At 45.2% G+C, this 6,319-nt stretch overlaps 1 long non-coding RNA gene across 3 annotated transcripts; it reads left to right on the top strand.

The window, feature by feature from the left end:
• The first annotated feature begins 617 nt into the window (after positions 1–617).
• LOC123123727 (uncharacterized) lies at positions 618–4,209 on the top strand. Of its 3 annotated transcripts, none has more exons than XR_006460787.1 (6): positions 618–1,306; positions 1,809–1,959; positions 2,168–2,221; positions 2,708–2,763; positions 3,130–3,307; positions 4,023–4,209. It is a non-coding gene; the product is annotated as an uncharacterized lncRNA (long non-coding RNA). The 3 variants fall into 3 exon arrangements; XR_006460785.1 differs by having other exon boundaries at positions 621–1,306; positions 1,840–1,959; positions 3,130–3,290; XR_006460786.1 differs by having other exon boundaries at positions 623–1,306; positions 1,840–1,959.
• The last annotated feature ends 2,110 nt before the right edge of the window (positions 4,210–6,319 follow it).

Here is a 6,319-nt window from a genome sequence, read left to right as displayed (position 1 = left end):
ATGAATCTTCACGCATGATAGCTCATTTCTGAGAACACTTTTTTAAAATAATTGTCGTATTACCAGTTTATTATTTTTCCTGAAAACTTGGTCACATATGATGACACAATGCGAGTTTTTCCAATTTTTTTCATTTTTTTCATTTTTATGGCCGTTTTAAAATGCGATCGAAACGACGGGCTTTACCGTTCATAGCTATTTGTTGAATCTTGGAAACCTTTTCATGTTTCTCTGATTAAATAAATAATTTTGTACCTAAAAATGATTTTTGGGAAAAATAAATAGCAAACTATGAGACAACTGCAGATTAAATTTGACCCGCTTCCTATTGAATCGGCGGATATTTGTTTAAATGAACAAAAATAGCTAGAAGGATTGGAGATGCATACAAATATGTGATCATCCATAAAATGTGGTCTAAACTAAGTGAAAATTTAAGTGATGCCATTTGCAAAATAATTTTGCTAGTTGCTTCACAAAACCCCCTGTTTTTAGCACTAAGAGATAATTTAAATAAATACCTCATGTTTTGAACCAATCAGGAAGCAGCCCACGGATCACCCCCTGTAGTCGATCTGAGCCGTCCACACTCTCCCTCAGTCCCTCGATCCAGCGCCTCTCGCTCACCTCTCACCTCTCGTCCCTCTCCCACCAACCCTCCCTCTCTCCCTCCCCGATCCAGATCGCCGCCGCCTCCCCCCTCTCTCTCTCCTCGTTCCAGATCGGCCGCCTCTCCTCCCTTCCTTCTGCCGCTTCCCTATCTCTCTTCCCGTCGCCGGCGGCGGCGCCCTCCTTCCCTCACGCTGCACCCAAACCTCCCTCCCGCTCCCAGCTTTTCTTCCTCCTCCGCCGCCTCTAGGGTTTCTCTCCCCGATCCCCAATCCCCTAGCGCTCCACTCCTTCCTTGCCGCCGCCACCTCCGGTGCCCGATCCTGGCGACCTCAGGCGGGAATCGAAGACCCCTGTCCGGCGAGATCCGGCGCGCGCCCGAGCCCGAGCGATGAGGTGGTCCAGATCGTGCACGGGGACGCAGCGGGGGACCCGACGGTGGTCACCGTCAGCTGCCCGGACAAGACCGGCCTGGGCTGCGACCTCTGCCGCCTCGTCGTCCTCTTCGGCCTCAACGTCCACAAGGGCGACATGAGCACCGACGGCCGCTGGTGCTACATCGTGCTCGGGGTCGCCGCCTCGCGCCGGGGCCGGGCCGTGGACTGGGACGTCCTCAAGGAGCGGCTGGTGGAGCTTCGTCCGCACCGCGCTGGAGCAGACCCGCCTCCGCACCGCCCTCACGCCCCACCCCTCGCAGGTTGGTTCATGTCCTACTACTTCCCTTTGCTCGCCTTGCCGAGCTCCCTGCTCCTGTTTCCTTGCCACCTTGCAATGTCCTAGCTCGGTACACGCTGCGCTGGCGAGCATGCTCTGTCTGCTCGAGGTGACTAGCAAAGCCGTAACTGCATACTGGTGTCCATGCTAGCCCAGCCCGTTAGGCAGGTGTCCACGAATTCAGATGCGCCTGCTAACTGAAAATTTAGTCTAAAACAGAGGAGCAAAACCAGTACTGTTGTGATGTCGCACTAGTGCCAGCTGAATTTCGGTGCAATATTCAGGTCTTTGTCTGAAGCACGAGCCTCATTTCATTTCTTCAGATATATAATCAATTGTTGACTACTTAAGGCTTTGAGTGAGGGTCAGTCTCCGAGTCTGGTATAGTGGTATAGGCATTTTTTATGCAATTGTCCATCTAGAACATCATAAAGTGTAGGTCTCCTGTGATATCAGCTGACGCCAGTCACATTTGTCATTCACAGAAGATGATTTTGTCCTGTGTCATGCTTCCAGGAAAAGTTCAGGCTCATACGAGCCAACGACGATGCGACTGTTTTGGATGCTCTCTCCTTCAGCGCTCGTAAAATTAGACTGCTTCGCAGCTTGACGGTTGAGAAGAAAAACTATGTTCAGGTACTTCATCTCCAAGTCCAAAGTTTCCTTGACCAAAACCCACCAACAATTATCCCAAAAGGCTATGAACTGAAATATAGGTTTACATGTGAAGCTGCTTATATCTGAATATTACAGCTGCATTACAGCTGCAGTTTGTTCTGTAAAAATAGTTGCTAGCTCTTTCTGTGACCCATCTTTATTTCTTTGTTCTGTTTGGATGGAGCAGGAGCCCTCTTTGGTCGACATGCATGAGGAGGAGGAAATTGTCTCCCCACACAAGGTTGATCCCTCTCGACTTTACTGTGAGGTTTTTTCTATCACTGCTATGTTGTAGCCTAGTTTCTGTTGTGGCCCTTAAACCAAGCTCATATCATATTTGCACCTGTATGATGTGTGTGTGCTTGATGCTCACGTACTAAGTAAGGTTGGTGGTTGTTTTGCGACTGAATCGTGTTTCAGTTTGATACCACTATGCTTTCTCTTGTCAAATTCGTCCCTGACTAGTATAGTTAGTACTATTGCAGCAGGTTGATTGATTGAGGGAAAACTCTTGCCTCTGCTTAACATATCTAAAATCTAGTCAAATTCCTCAACAACATATTTGTTTTTTACAACAACAATGCATTCAAAAATCTGACCTATCTATATACACACTTTGTGGAAGAAATAGGATATATATGTGCTTCTGTTGCTTCTATATTATATATATACATGTACGTTTAGTTATTCGACATGCTTCAACATTTTTCTATTTGATTTGGTGCAGGAGGATGCCTGAGCTGACCAGGAGGACACCCTCGTCCACCCCGGCCACCACACAAGGTCGTCCTTCTATTTCTTTCGTTGTTTGTTCATGTGCTACTTGTGTTTCAGTTCCATTGGCTCCTATTGCAAACAAGTCTATACATTAGACTAGCCCAAGTGTTGTAAGTGCTGGGCGTCCTAGATACAGAAATATACCAAGTGCAAGTGGGTGCTCGTGTTGCGCATAGTAGCAGATCTGTTTATGTGAGCTATACAATGGCCTATTTCTTCCTAATGATATGAACACTATCTCATGATCGACCAGGTCCCTGCTCTGTTTCTTCTTCTTTTGCATCCTGTATGTATGTATGTGTCTGACGACAAAGTGGTTTCTTCAGAATTGATCGAGTCTGACAAAGTTGTTCTGAACATTTCTTGAAACAGGGCGAGGCTGGTGATGTCCGTGCGGTGATGTCCCTGGGGTGGCGCCACTGTGCCCGGCGCTTGCCCTGGTCGCCGCGGTGGTGCTTCGGCGGCTTCCAGACCCTCTCCTCGATGTGGTGATGGTCACACCACAGCCGTGGTGTGGCTGAGCCTCTGCTACGGTTACAACCTTCCTCTGGTGAGCTCCTCCCCGTTCCTTCTTCTCTGATGTAGCTCCTGCATGGCCTTGGCCATGATTTGGGTTGGATGTGGGGCTCTGCTAGTTGCTGCTAGATGCTGTAACCAAGCATCAACTACTACTGGAGCTCTCTGGTGATAAATTCATGCGGTTCTAGGGTCTGTCAGTAGCTGCCCATGTGTACTTGCTTTATATATGTGCTCCTGTGATGCTCTGGTGGTATGGGGTTGCTCTGGATTTGCTAAGTTGGTTAGGAGCAGTGCTTAATCTGTTGTTTGCTCCTATGTGGCTCTGTTGTTTGCTCCTATGTGGCTCTGTTGGACTCATGCTCTGCTCCTACACCAGCAGCTTGATTGGTTCTATATACACTAGCAGCAGTAGCTCATGTACATGTAATTGGACTCCCAGGGTGCTGTTCTTGTAAATTCTTCCATGTCTTTCTCTTTTTGCTGGTGCTACTACACATGTTAGATTGTTAGCTGTACTTGTTTCCATCTCAAATTACTTATCTTCTTGAACATATGCCTGATGCTTGGTGCATGTAGGATGTGCTCCGTGTGGATATCTATGCATTTGTTAAGATTTTTGTAGCACATGCTATGGCCTCAAAGATTGTTTATTTTATTTTCGTTCATACATGAGCACAGTTTTTTATTGCCGTCAAGGGGTGAATTGATTTGATCGTTAATATGTGGTTGGATGTGATGTTTTGCAGGTTGAAGGCGCTAAGGTGTTGGAGACGTGCATGTACTAGTTGAGCGTTTTATCTGTAGAGTGCTATACTGTGATTGGTGTAATATTATATGGTTATATTGTGATTGGTGGAATGTAATAAACTTGATTGGTACATCGGTGATTTGGCTGTTATTTGAATATATTTAAAATGTGTTCTCTGATTGGTATATCATTGAGTTACAAGTTGTGAAAAATTAAAACCTGATGTTTGGGACCTAGTGCCTAGAAGAATCTGACAATGTGCATCTAGTTGACTACAATAATCTGAAAATTGAATGTAACAAAAAAAAAGAAAACCTAAAGATAAAAAATATATAGAATGTGAAAAGGCTGCACCTCAGAAAGCAAAAAAAGGCCGAACCAATGGCCCAAGCCCATGTAGCTAGTAAAAAACAACAGGCAAAAATACATTAAAAAGGCCGAATTGTTTGGCTCGGCCCATATAAAACGCCGAATCGGACTGGGCTGATTCTTGTGCCACATCTGCTTGCCACGCTGGATGCCTACATGGCCTGAGGAGCTTGCTAGTGACCAAAAATTTGGTCGAAGAACCAACGACCTTTTACATATCACAGAGAAGGTCACTAATTTCAGTTTACGACTGCCAGCTTTTGACCTTCTGTTTTTGGTCACAAAAAGGTCGCAAATGAAAAACTATGACCTTTCAGCGACCAATAGTGAGGGTCACAAGTTGACATATTTCTTGTAGTGAGGACAAAAGATGTTATGCAAGTTCTTTTCCATAAGCACGTATGACTATATTCGGAATACATGCCTACATGACATTGATGAACTAGAGCAAGTTCTGTGTCGCCCTATGTTATAACTGTTGCATGAGGAATCGCATCCGACATAATTATCCATCATTGATCCATTGCCTACGAGCTTTTCACATATTGATCTTTGCCTGGTTACTTTTTCGTTGCCACTGTTACGATTACTACAAAAACTGCTACTGTTACTTTTGCCACTGTTACCGTTACTTCCATACTACTTTGCTACTAAATACTTTGCTGCAGATATTAAGTCTTTCAGGTGTGGTTGAATTGACAACTCAGCTGCTAATACGGCTCCCGTTGTGTCGAATCAATAAATTTGGGTTGAATACTCTATCATCGAAAACTGTTGCGATCCCCTATACTTGTGGGTTATCACTGGTTTATTGGATTGACCAATATATGTCTTCTGGAAGCAAGGAGATTCTGATTAAGTTTGTTGCTCAGGCAATTCCGACATATGTCATTAGTGTCTTTCAACTTGCAGTCTCATTCTGTGATGAGATGACTCGTTTAATGCGACAATATTGGTGGAGTGTTGAGAGAGGTAAAGGGACAATCTCCTGGTTAAGTTGGGATAAGATGATCATGCCAAATCAAAAGGTGGAATGGGTTTCCATGAGATGCGGGTGTTCAATCAAGCCTTGCCGGCCAAACAGTCTTGGCGCCAGTTGGAGTCCCCAGACAGTTTATGTGCATGTCTCCTCCATGCAAAATATTATCCCAATGGAAACTTGATGGATACAATTTTTTTCTGGCAGTTCTTCTGCGGTGTGGCGTGGTATTGAGCATGGTCTCGAGTTGCTAAAAAAGGGCTCATTTGGAGGGTGGGTAACGGTGTTCAAATTCGTACTTTGAGAGACCCATGGATCCCTTGTGGTCCTTCCTTCGGACCCATTACTCCAAAGAGAAATTGCCGGCTGAATCGTGTTTCTGACTTTATGGATGGGGATGGTAATTGGAATATACATTTACTAAACGAGCACTTCTAGCCTATGGATGTTTTGCCAATTTGTAAGATTAGCACTTCATCGAGACAGCGTGATGAATTCCTTGCCTGGCAGCCAGAGAAAAGTGGGCGATTCATGGTGAAAAGTGCATATCATCTGGCTATGCAAAATCATGAGGAGTCCTTTTCTTCAGGTGCTTCTGGTGCTCAACCTGATGGTACAAGTGATTTGGAGTCTTATTTGGCAAACAAACGTCCCGCAAAAAGTGAAACTAATGGCTTGGAAGGCAGTGATGGGTGCTCTCAGTACATTGAAATGCATGCAATATAGACAACTTCGTACTCACAGAACTTGCCCGATTGTGTGGTGTTGAAGATGAGAGCTATTTCCATGCCTTGGTGTCGTTTACAACAGCAGTGCAACTATCGAAAGGCACGCGGACAATACGGCCGGTCCCAAGTAACGAAAATCTTATTGATTCGGGACTGTAACGGTTGCTTAATGTGCTTGCAAACAGCAATCAAAGAGTACGACGTGCTACATGGTAAAGA

The sequence above is a fragment of the Triticum aestivum genome, chromosome 5D (assembly GCF_018294505.1).
Source record: "Triticum aestivum cultivar Chinese Spring chromosome 5D, IWGSC CS RefSeq v2.1, whole genome shotgun sequence".
NCBI lineage: Eukaryota > Viridiplantae > Streptophyta > Magnoliopsida > Poales > Poaceae > Triticum > Triticum aestivum.
This window is presented reverse-complemented; position numbering and strand designations above follow the sequence as displayed.